The 13,768-nt window shown below is 34.5% G+C and overlaps 1 protein-coding gene and 1 long non-coding RNA gene across 2 annotated transcripts in view; both read right to left on the bottom strand.

The window, feature by feature from the left end:
* LOC147014086 (stAR-related lipid transfer protein 3-like) overlaps positions 1-13,768 on the bottom strand; it is a 107,446-nt gene that overhangs the window by 52,813 nt on the left and 40,865 nt on the right.
* On the bottom strand, positions 1,437-4,766 carry LOC147014088 (uncharacterized). The gene is made up of 4 exons (XR_015050638.1): positions 2,482-4,766; positions 2,221-2,379; positions 1,826-1,883; positions 1,437-1,601 (listed from the first exon to the last, which is right to left on the bottom strand). It is a non-coding gene; the product is annotated as an uncharacterized LOC147014088 (long non-coding RNA).

Genomic DNA, 13,768 nt, shown 5'->3' with positions numbered 1-13,768 from the left:
AGACATTTATGAATTTTCTAAAAAATAACAGTATTACATTATACAGTACCTTTAATGAAGGGAAGGCAGTTGTTGTTGAACGTTTTAATCGTACCTTAAAAGAGAGACTATATAAAAAATTCACACAACTCGGTTCACAACAATGGTTATCTTTTATTCAGGATATTGTGGATAAGTATAATGACACGATTCACACGTCAACGAATATGAAGCCATCAGAAACATTTACAAAATTAAAATATGAAAAAGAGATTAATGTCAGAAAACCTAAGTTCAAAGTTGGTGATATCGTAAGAATATATAGGTGGAAATCTCATTTTGAAAAGGGTTTTACTGAACGATGGACGAAAGAACTTTTTAAAATTGTTGATGTAATAGATACAGTTCCTTGGACTTATAAAATATATGATTTGGAAGGGGAAGAGATTTTAGGTTCATTTTATTCACAGGAATTACAAAAGACAAAGATAAATTGAAATTTTTTGACTCCGCCCCTTTTTGACTCCACCCACACAAGCCCCACCCACACAAACCCCGCCCACACAAGCCCCACACAAACCCACCACACACAAACCCCACACAAGCTCCAATAAATTGAAATTTTTGACTCCGCCCCTTTTTGACTCCACCCACACAAGCCCCACCCACATAAACCCCTCCTACACAAACCCCACACAAGCTCCACACAAGCTCCACACAAGCTCCACACAAGCTCCACACAAGCTCCACACACACACAAGCTCCACCCATATTCACATAATTAGTGATTAGTTAATTAGTTCCCCCACACACAACATGTTTATTTAATTAAAAAATTATCCACCCATCCACACAAGCTCCACTCATCCACCCATCCACCCATCTCTCCACCCATCCATTGATCCACACAAACCTCATCCACATTCGCCCCTGCCCACATAAACCCTGCCCACATCAACCCCTCCCACATAAGTCCTGTCTACACAAGCTCCACACAAAAACTCCACACACATAAACCCTGTCCACATAAACCCCTCCCACACAAGCTCCACCCACATAAACCCCGCACACACATCCCGACCACACAAGACCCACCGAAGCCCCGCCCACATAAGCCCCACCCACATAAACCCCTGCCACACAAGCCCCACGCACATAAACCCCGCACACACATCCCGACCACACAAGACCCACCCAAGCCCCGCCCACACAAACCCCGCACACACAGCCCCACCCACACAAGCCCCACCCACACCCCGCCCACACAAGCCCCACCGAAGCCCCGCCCACACAAGCCCCTCCCACACAAGCCCCACCCCCTCATCCCCCTGTGCGCCCCCACCTTTGACCCACCACCTCCCTCATCCCACCCCCACCCTTCCCCACACACACACATGGGGAGGGGAGGGATGGGATGAGGGGGTGATGGGTCATTGGGGGGCGCACCTACCCTCCCTTCATGTTTTGATCCTCTTCTTGTAATTCAGAATCAAGTAATTGTATACAAAACAAATATAATTTATTAATATTGAAAATATTAAATATTCATTTGCGAGAATGTATAATCTTTCCCAGCAATCTTCTCCAGATGTCTTGTGATTTCGAAACTCAGACACCATATTCTGTTTTGAAACAAAAAGTGGATAATAATTACATGGTAATATGAGTAAGCCTCGTTGACCACTGAATTAACACACCAGGAGGCCGACTCAGCCTGTCATCCTTTCAAGGTCAATAAAATTAATTCCAGTGTACTGACAAAACCGCGTTCAAACTAATAATGCAACCAACATTAGACGACATTCTAAAGAGAGAGTGATATTAATAATAATTCAGAAATATTTACCTCCAGAAAATCATGTGTTGTACAAGATTGCTTCAACAGCTGATGTTGTGCGATAGTGCTGAAAAAAAAAAAAAATAAGTCAAGGGTATAGATGAAGAGACAGACAGACAGGGAAAGCAACACACACCCACACACGCACACACACACACACACACACACACACGCACACACACACACACACACACACACACACACACACACACATAGACACACATAGACACACGCACACACGCACACACACACACACACACACACATAGACACACATAGACACACGTGTCTCACCATTGGTTTAATTCATTCGAGATCAGAGACCGGTCATTATAAATCATTGATCTCTTCAATAAGAGCAGAGAGAGGTAGGTAGGAAGACAGACACACACACACGTGTCTCACCATTGGTTTAATTCCTTCGAGATGATAGGACGTGATAAGACTTCGTGCCACTCATTGAAAATGTCTTTCAATTCTCTTCTAAAATCATTGATCTCTTCAATAAGAGTATTAATTTCATGAACCACGTCGTGATACGTAAACTCAATTTCTTCCAATGCCCTGTCAGGGAAAAAAAATATATATATATATATATCAGAATTATCATGATTTAATTAATAATCATTTGCTTCATCGTTCAAAGAGAAAACCAAACAAACTTACCAACTCTGTAGTAAGCTTTTGCCTTCATCGGAAGAGAGATCATCCATGTCTCAGTTGTAAAAATGAAAATCCCGTCTGGCAGAAACTTTGTCTGGTGAATCACTTATAAGGCTTACAATGAGAAAATTCCCGAAACATTGGGTGCGGCCACAGGAAATGACAGCTTGGAAAATAACTGGGCGATTGTATGAATCATTTACAAAACATACTTAAAATGGTTTCGATTCAAATGTTTTCAGTTCGTGTTCTGAGATAAAATATAAACACGAGACCTTGTCTCACAGAATAGTTCCTATTTTTTCACAGCATGACTGTCTAAAACCACACAGCACGACCGTGTCAAAAACACTTCCTCATTTTCACGGCATGAACTGAAAACATTTGAAACAAAACTTTTTTTATGGCGTGGTTTATACACAAAAATGATTTGCAACTCGGGCGGTGGTCAGATGAGATCATTAAGAGAAGTTTATCATTTCGTAATGGCACAAAAGGGGTATCTTAAAAAATATAAAGATTCAAATATTTTAGATGGGGATTATTGTGCAAAGAAAATTAAACTATTGAAGGAATTTGAGAATGAACAAATCTTTATAGGTTCAATGAGTGAGCTGATCAACCTCCAGGTTAAAGGGGAGACAAATAAATATACCTTGGGATAGCCTGGTTATATATATACAAAGCCTGGTGTTGGCTTAGTGGTTAGGGTGGCGGCTTGGGATCCCAGTGTCCCGAGTTCGAATCCCGCTCAGCTGCTGAATTAACACCAGGGGGTTGACTCAGCCTGTCATCCTTCCGAGGTCGGCGAAATGAGTACCAGTATACTGGTCCCGGTGTATGCCCCGGTTAGAATAGGTGTACCATATCCCTGTGTTGTAAGAGGCGTCCAGGAAGGGCATCCGACCATAAAACATTGCCTCACAAAAAGCCAAACCCCTGCACAGCAGGGAAAAACGGATAAAAAGGGGGTTTATTTTTAGGGGAAAAAAAAGGGAATCGCTGAAAATCCCCCCTTCATTTACATGGGGAAAAGTGAGCTAGAACCAGTATATTCACCCTACTTTGGTTCGAACGTGTTTTTTATAATGTTTATATTCGTGATTACAAACATCGCAGTACGTTGTATTCACCATATTTATATAATAAAACTTTGCTTAAACTAAAATTTTCTTGATGAAAATTTCGTTTAATCTGTGCTTAAAACCATTTTATCCTCCAACTTTTTCACTTAATAAATACAATGTTTCAAGACACAAAAGACAAGTTTCAATCAATCTCTTCATTTGTTAAAGATACTGAGAAATATGTCAAGGATGTAAAATTGAACAAAGATAAATATAACAACTATTGGATAAAAACAATTATGGTAAATAATATGAGTTCTTCAATTATCTTCAGTGGAAGGGCTTTTAGTATACCTGGAAGAACATCAATTAAAGTATCTCTAACAAAAGTTTCTCCTCTCCTTCTGGTAATATATTCAAAACTAGAAAAAACAATGAAACAAGAAAAAGTATCAAAAAAGAAAAACCTTATGGATGAAGCTTTAGAAAGAAAAGATAAGACCATCTGTAATATGCAAGGAGAAATTTGTATTTTTTTCAACAACCCAAAAGATGTAAATCCTGATGAAATAAAGGATGTTAATATATCAGGTGAAATGACATTTCGTTCAATAGTAGTTAACGATCATTTTAAAATTACCTTTAATATAAAAAATGTTGTCGTTGAATCTGGTAATGAAAAAAAGTATATTGATATCGATGGTAATATTATTAAATATGAGTCAATATAAAACTGAAAGTATAGATGAATTTCAGTTTAAGTAAAGTTTTACTTTATAAATATGCTAGACTTTCCTGATTCTCCATATGACAAATTTGAGAATTGTCCTGCGTGTGAAAGACGGGGATTAAACACAGAGTCAAAAGCCTATAAACAATGTATATTCTGTGATTATCTTCTAATTAATGATAATAAAAAATATAAAAAGGAAAATAATTCTTTGAGATTTACACCAAAAATGAATTACTTTACAAGATTGATTAGAGAAATGAATGTAAAGTATGAGGGTGATAACACACCTTTCCTTACAAGGGAAGAAACTGAACGTATAAGAGAAATGTTCAAAGGATTGTTGTTATATATTATTCATGGATGTAATTTTCAGGGAAATATCAACACAAGATATTGTATAAATAAAATAATGGGTTATCTTGAAATTAAACCTGAAATTAGGATAAAATATAGAGTTTCTAAAAAAGCCAATAATAAATTAAATAACCTGTTTTCCAAATATATAAATGAATGATTTTTTACCCATTTGGGAAAATAAGATAAAATTTAACAACCATAAAAATCTCCCAAATTCATTAAGATGTCTCATAGTTGGTTCAAGTGGATGTGGAAAAACCTGCTTACTTTTAAAAATGCTCCTCACTCCCAACTTTTTAGATTATGATAATTTAATAATTTTCACAAAGTCGAGTTTTCAACCAGAGTATCAACTACTCTCACAAGGTTTTAATGCTGGTCTTCAAAAAGAAGATATAATCGGTTTATTTAAAAGTCAAAAAAACCTAAATGATTATAACATTGAAGATATAATTCAACTATTTTGTGATACACAGAGATGTAAAAAGAAATCTAATCCTATAACTTGTATTCTTAGTGATAATACGGATGATATACCGTCTCCCCAAGATTTGGATAAATCAAAAAAGAACCTCGTTATCTTTGATGATTGTGTTAATGAGAGAAACCAAACGGTAATGGACAGCTACTACACAAGAGGGAGACATTCTTCTTGTAATTGTATTTATCTTAGTCAATCGTACTTTCAACTTCCTCGTCGTTCCATCAGAAACAATGCTAATACTTTTATTTTATTCAAGTTAAATTCAATAGATATCAATAATTTTTGGAGAGATAATTGTTCTACATTATGTAGTAAAAAGAAATTTGAGGATTACATGAAGCACACGACTGAAAAATATAAATATATTGTTGTGAAACAAGATGAGATATTAAGGGATATATTTTTTGTTTTATAAACAATTACATATATAAATGACAACTATTATTGTAAATCTTGTGGGTAAATCTGCTTCTGGAAAAAACTTTCATAAATCAAGGTTCTTGTGTAGTACAAATGAGAATATTGTAAATTTACTTGAAAAACACCCCGTGATACGCATTGTATCAACAACAACTAGAGCAATAAGACCTGGAGAAGTAAAAGGTGAAGATTATCACTATATTTCAGTGGAGGAACATATGCGATTGAGGAATGAAGGTCAAATGTTTGAGGAGGTTTCTCTTGGTACAACAAAATATTCACATTGTAAGAGTGAGTTAAGGAAACTAAAATCTGGTGGTGTTGGGTTATTAGAAACTAATCCAGAAGGAACGAGACAAATTATTAAACATCTGAGTGGAGTGAAGATTTTATCATTCGGTTTTGATGTTGATGAAGAAACTCAATGCAAACGTATGAAAAGCAGAGATGCAAGTATTAGTGAAGAAGAAATTACAACTCGCATTAATGTTAATAAAGAATTTGATGAAATATTTAAAGAAAAGGATTTATTTGAACACATCTACTTGAATGATGAAGAAAAGGAAAATTTCCCTGTTGATCTTTACAATTCATTAAATTATATTTTACAATAAATAAATGGATGCAAAAGAAAGAGCAAGAAGATTTAAGGAACATCAAGAGTTGGTTTCAAAAGTTGTAAAACAACAGGAAGACATAAAGAAGAAACGCAGACAGAAACTAACGGGCGAAGAAACATTTGAAAGAAAACAAGAGAAATTTTTTAAACCACTTTTAAAAACTTCCCAAGAAAAAATGAAAGATGTTTCCACAGTTCCCACAGTAGAATATACTCCTAAAAAACTTCAAATGTTAAAATATTTTGATCAAATGACGGAGGAAGAATTAGAGCATTTAGGAGAATTAGAATATGATGATGAAGGTTTATTTCAACAACTGGAAGAGCTTAATCGACCCCCTGATTATATTGTGAATGCTCTTCAAAACAATGAATATTCAGCGGATTCAAAAACCAAAGCAGGACTCATTCCAACAGAACAATCAGCAATATTTCATCTTGTTCAAGAAAAGGTATTGATATTTAATGATGAATTAAGGTTCTTGGGTTCTGCTCAACCCCCTGTTAAACTAACTCCGAGATTAATGTTTCTTCTCACAAAAGATGGAAGACAAGGTTCAACTGTGAGGGATGAATCAAAGTATATTGATAAACCATTGGATATGGAAAATAATGATGATAGAGTATATATTGATCTGCTGAACACTCTAAATTATAAGGTTATTCTTTCTGGTAAAAGTAGGAAGAATGAGAAGGAGAAACACATTATTCAGGCTTTAAGTATCCTTGGTTCAGGTGTTAGTTTTCTTCCAAATGACCCATTGCAATTAGTTAATAGACTGTTATTGTTGTTAGGTAGTAAGAAGGCTGGAAATAATTGTTTTAATGAAGCATCAGCCATTTTAGACCAGTTGATGAACATGAAAATAATTAATAAATCTCAATATAAAGACATTTTATCTCATATTAAATAAGATGAGAAGCACAATCCTTAGTTTCAATTTCACAAGCGACCACACATCTTCATTCCCATACCCACTACAACTTGACACAACAAAAGAATATGAGGCATCTTTATTGTCCATGGAAACTTATAATACCTTATTTAATACAAGCGAGAAAAATGACAAGTTTAGTTATAATCCGGGAAGTGGATACAAAACGATAACAGTCTCACCCGGAGCATATGAGATTTCTCAAATATCTTCCGAAATTGCTCGTCTTATGAAAGAACAGGGTGATGAACCAAAAAATATTGTTATAGACATTCAAAAACATACTTCAAAATCAACGATTAAAGTTAAAAATAACTACAAGGTTGATTTCACAATTTATAATTCATCTAGAGAGTTATTGGGTTTCTCCTAAAAAAAGATTGAAACTAATGGGACGTTTTACAGTGATAATATCATTCAAATATCCTCGGGAATAAATTCGGTGTTAATTCACTGTGATTTGATTGATGGTGCTTATAATGATGGAAAAAAAACAAATACAATATTTTCATTCAGCGCATACTCAACCCCAATTGGTTATAAATTCAATATGGAACCTAAAAATTTGGTTTATCTCCGTGTCAGGAAAAACCATACACAGAGTAAATTTTAGGATAACCGACCAAGATAATCATGTGATTTCTTTTAATGGAGAAGTTATATCCATCAGAATTCACCTACGTGAAGTTTTCCAATAAATAAATACGATGGTTATTGTGAGGAAACACGAGTTGGGAAAATATAAAATAATTACAGGGGATGGGATGTTCCTTTCCCCATACTACAAGGGTGAAGGTATGTATCTTGGTAGAGGATACTATAAACCAAAGAGACAAAGGGGTGTTGGACATCAATTTAGAGGAGATGGTATAATTGATACTCTAATGGGTATTGGTTCAACTATTCTTAAACATAAAGATCTAATTGGTTCAACTGCTTCTGCTGTGGGAAATGTAGCAGGTGTTGTAAAGAGCATAAAAGATGCCCAGAAGGAATCTCATAAATTACAAGCAATAAAAGAAATTAAGAAAGGTAAAACTCAGTTGTCCCCCCAAGAACGACAGAAAATAATTCAAATACTTGGATCAGGGTTTCAAAAGTTTTAACATCTTTTTTCCTAAATAAATACAAGTATGGAAGCAATTGATCGTATCTCTGATTTGGATGATACTATTATCTCAAACTCCACTAAAAAAGATTACTTCAAGGTAAATGCAATAACTGGAACAGACTGGAATACGAATGGTACAAAAAGTTTTGAAATAAATAAACAACAAACCTATTTGAATCTCTCCGAAAGTTTCTTGTTGTGTAAATTTAAATTCACTAAAGCTGGGAATAACACAAACGCTACACTTGTAAATGATTTCTTCTGGAAAATGTTTGATAGTGTGCGTTTGTATATTGGAACACAAGAAGTTGAAGCGGTTGATTATGTCTCTGCTGTATCTGAAATGATGAAATTTACACTCTATACATTCAGTGATAGAATGGGAAAGGGGTCTGTCGAATGTTTTATTCCTGATATGTCAACGGGAACAAACACAGACCCTGGATATACTCAAAGGAAAGGAATGTATAATGATGATACAAAAGCAGAAAATAGTTTTACTGTGGCAGTTCCTCTTAAAGGTATATTTGGATTTTGTGATCATGATAAAGTTCTGTATGGTCTTAAAATTAAATTTCAACTACAAAGGAATGATAATGAAAATCGATTGCTTTTTGGTGTTGGTAATGCTTTTGGTGATCAGAATAAATTTGTAATTGAGGAGATGAGTTGGTATATCAGTGAATATACTCCTAATCTTAAAACAGAAGAGATGTTGAATCGAAGACTTAACTCAAAGAAACCACTCAGTGTATCATACCTCAAAAGAAGATGTCAACACGTTAAACTCAACCAAACTACTTACACGTGGAATTTGGGTGTTCTGGAAGGAAAGCCACAATATCTGTGGATCATTTTTAAAAAGCCAGATGGTGATACTGCGACTGATAAGAATAATGCATTGAGTGATAATGCTAAGGTGAAACAACTTCGCGTTTCTCTAGATGGAACATTTTATCCACGAGATAGATTGGAAATTAATTGGGAAAAAAATGATTTTGCTGATGCATACAAGTCTTACCAAAAGGTGTGTGAAAGTAATGGAAATAAAGAACCTATTTTGGATATGACAGCATTTAAAAGTTTGTATACAATCTATGCGTTTGACCTGAGCGCTCAAAAGGAAACTATAAAGTCTAATCGAGTGGATACTTCCCTATACATTGAAAGAGGAGAGAGTGAAGAAGTTGATACATATTGTTTGCTTTTGGAAGAAACAGAATTGCAGATTAATACAGATAATGGTGTGATGATTAGTCTCACATAATTTTTTGTTAAATAAATGAGTGGCAAAGTACCAACTGGGGTATATGTTAATCAAATCAATCTTCATAAACTATCATCTTGTGTTCAAAATCAAAAGCCTTGTACGATTAACGTTAATACAATTCAGAGAAAAGGAGCAGTAAGAATTGATGTTTTGCTCACAAGAGAACAGGTTAAAATCTTGAATGACACTGGCTCACTTAAAATTAAAATGACAAAACCAATGTTGAAAAAATATTTAATAAGAGAGACAAGTGGAGGATTTCTCCCATTTCTAATTCCTTTATTTGCTGGTTTAAGTGCGGTTGGAGCATTGACGGGTGGTATTTCAACAGCGGTGAAAACTGCCAACGAAAGGAAGGATCAACTCCAGGCTCAAAAAGAATTGGAAAGACATAACAAAGAGTTGGAGAAACAAATTAGTGGAAGTGGTGTAATTGTAAATTTTGCTGAAAAACTTGAAGGTCTGCCTGATAAAGCGAGATTGTTAGTTGGAGATATGCTTTCTTCTATAGCACAAGCAGGTGTAAAATTAATGAAAAGAGGAAATGGATTATATCTTTCTAATAAATAAATGAGCATTGATGAGTGGTTGAAAGAATTTGAAAAGAATACAACATCAAATTTACAACTTGTTAAATATTGTAAGAAATTAAAAATTCATAATGTGGTTATTTGTATGAGAGATGAATTAACAAATGTGCCGAAACATACAAAGAATATTATTATGAACTTAGAAGATAATAATGGGAACGGTTCTCATTGGGTTTGTATTTTTAATAGTCAAGACAAATATTATTTTGATAGTTTTGGTCTTCCACCACCTGTTGAAGTCATAAAATTCTTACAGAATGGTGTTTATCAAACATTTCAAGTCCAAGAATTAAATTCCAAGTGTTGTGGTCAATTATGTCTATATGTGTTATTTCAACTCAACAAAAATAAAAAATTTTATGATATTATTTTTAATCTAATATAAATGACTTATGTTGGTAAAGATGGTTCTATCTTTGGTGTATCTCAAGAACTGGATATTGATTTATCAAATTATTACACAAAGGCACAGGCTGAACGACATAAATATAATATAACCAAAAATATTAACATGAAAAATGCTTATAAATTAAAAAATTATCCAAGCCCGACTGACGCGAATGACTTGGTGAGATTAAGCGATTTATCACAATATATATCCTTAAATAAAACGGCCGTGTATTCCAAAGATACAGAAGTGTTGATATTATCTCCAGGTCATACAGAATTCACAGTTCGAATTAAAATAAATTTTTATAAAGAAGGGCGTATCGTTTGTATGAGAATAGAACAATGGGGGTATGATATGAATGATTTAGGGTATAATTGGTCATTTAAAATTAACCTCGAAGACCTGGAACAATTAAATCAGTCTCGTAAGGAAGAATATTATCCACTTGGTATCGAGAATGAGTTTTGTGGGGCCACGATTAGTAAACAACAAATAAAAGAATTTAATAAGGGTAAATATAATAATGGTTTTGCCCTTGTTTATCTCATGAAAACAGAAAAAACAGGATTATATATAATAAGTAAGGAAATACAAAATGATTTAACTATGGGAAGATGGGGAGGTGTTTCGTGCCATAATATTATTCTAACATATATTTCTAATACATAAATGACAGCAAGAAGGCTTCAAGAAAATTATCATTTCTGTGTCCAAGCATACCTTCAAGAAAAGGGTATTCGGTATTTTCAATAAAAGATTGGTATTATGCTGATGTTGATAAACCGACAACTTTAGATTTAATGAAAATGTTAAATAATGAAAAAATTATAAAGTTAAGAAAAGGTAAGGCTCTTTTAGAAATTCAAAAGAAATTTTATTGGTTTCCTGTTGTAAAAAAAATTATTTTGGATGCAGGAATAACAAGAAATCCTGATGAATATATGTATGATATTCTATGGGGTGTAAGCGATTCAAGGATAATAAGGGATGAGGAAGGAGTTGAAGAAGAGAGGGAAGAGGAGGAAAAGGAGAAGAGAGAGAAGGAGGAGAGGGAGAAGAAAGAGAAGGAGGAAAAGGAGAAGAGAGAGAGGGAGGAAAGAGAGAAGAGAGAGAGAGAGGGAGGAAAGAGAGAAGAGAGAGAGGGATGAAAGGGAGAAGAGAGAGAAGAGAGAGGGAGGAAAGAGAGAAGAGAGAGAGGGAGGAGAGGGAGGAAAGAGCAAGACAAAATAAATATCAAAATATGGAAACCAGTGAGATAAAAAAAAAGATTGGTGGTATTACAGAAAATAACTCAACCCACCGAGGAGGAAAACAAAGAATTGACAAGTCTATTTGCAATACTTTCGACAAGAACATTGACATCGACAAGATATTCATTTTAATTCAAGTTTTTCATTTTTATTTTTTTTCTTAAATAAATGGAGGAGAGAGTGAAGGCATTTCTAAGGATTCTTTATGTTTTAAAAATTAAGATTCAAATGTGCATGTTGGAAACTAAAAAGGTTTTTGCACTCTGCAGGAATTTTTCACATAAATAAATGAGTTATTGTCTCAAATGTAAAAAGAAAACTAATACTAAAAATATTTCATATATTAAAAGTAAAAATAACAGGGTTATACAAAAAGGTATATGTTCGGTGTGTGGTTCAAAAAAAAATCAATTTATCTCCAAACACAAACGAGGAGATATACAAAAGTTTTTATCAGGAAGTAAATTTACAACTACTGGAATACCAGGGGAATTACATCTTCCAGGGTATTCTTTCTGTGGTCCAGGCACAAACTTGGATAAAAGATTAGATGAGGTAGACAATCCTAAATTCTGGAGTAAGCCTATCAATAGAGTTGATGAAGTGTGCATGAGACACGATATTGATTATGGGAATACCACAACGTTTGAAGAAAAGCATGAAGCCGATAGAGAAATGTTGTATAATTTGTCTCTGATACAAAATCCAACCTTGAGAGAAAAAGTTGATCGGTTCATTGTGAAGAAGATGACCAGTGCTAAATTGAAACTTGGTCTTGGAAATTCAAAAAACTTATAGGCTCTAATGATGTTATTAAGACTGAAGAGCAATTAGCTGATGAATTACATAAACCAATATTCACAAAGTTTCAGAGAAGGAAAGTTTATTCCAAGGAAGTTGATTATATCTGGTCTGCTGATTTGATTGAACTTAATAATGATAAGGGGTACAAGTATGCTTTAACCGTTATTGATTTGAGGAGTAGATATGCGTGGGTTGTGCCATTAAAAAACAAAACGGGTAATACTCTTATGTTAGCCTTTCAACAGATATTTAATAAAAGTAAGAGAAAACCTAAAAAATTGTGGACTGATGAGGGTAGAGAGTTTTATAACAAGACATTTATGAATTTTCTAAAAAATAACAGTATTACATTATACAGTACCTTTAATGAAGGGAAGGCAGTTGTTGTTGAACGTTTTAATCGTACCTTAAAAGAGAGACTATATAAAAAAATTCACACAACTCGGTTCACACCAATGGTCATCTTTTATTCAGGATATTGTGGATAAGTATAATGACACGATTCACACGTCAACAAATATGAAACCATCAGAAACATTTACAAAATTGAAATATGAAAAAGAGATTAATGTCAGAAAACCTAAGTTCAAAGTTGGTGATATCGTAAGAATATATAGGTGGAAATCTCATTTTGAAAAAGGTTATATTAAAAGATGGACCAACGAGCTTTTTAAAATTGTTGATGTAATAGATACGGTTCCTTGAACTTATAAGATATATGATTTGGAAGGGGAAGAGATTTTAGGTTCATTTTATTCACAGGAATTACAAAAGACAAAGATAAATTGAAATTTTTTGACTGCGCCCCTTTTTGACTCCACCCACACAAACCCCACACAAGCCCCGCCCACACAAACCCCACCACACACAAACCCCCCACAAGCTCCACACAAACCCCTCACAAGCTCCAATAAATTGAAATTTTTTGACTCCGCCCCTTTTTGACTCCACCCACACAAACCCCACACACACATAAACGCCACCCACACAAGCTCCACACAAACCCCACACAAACCCCACACAAACCCCACACACACAAAAACTCCACCCCACACAAGCTCCACACACACAAACCCCACACAAGCTCCACCCATATTCATCATATTCACATAATTAGTGATTAGTTAATTAGTTCCCCACACACAACATGTTTATTTAATTAAAAAATTATCCACCCATCCACACAAGCTCCACTCATCCACCCATCCACCCATCTCTCCACCCATCCATTTATCCACACAAACCTCATCCACATTCAC

This window comes from Eptatretus burgeri, chromosome 13 (assembly GCF_056783735.1).
Source record: "Eptatretus burgeri isolate ZD-2024b chromosome 13, Ebu_testis_v1, whole genome shotgun sequence".
In the NCBI taxonomy this organism is placed as follows: domain Eukaryota; kingdom Metazoa; phylum Chordata; class Myxini; order Myxiniformes; family Myxinidae; genus Eptatretus; species Eptatretus burgeri.
Note: the sequence above shows the minus strand (reverse complement) of the source record. Positions and strands in the feature narration are given on the sequence as shown.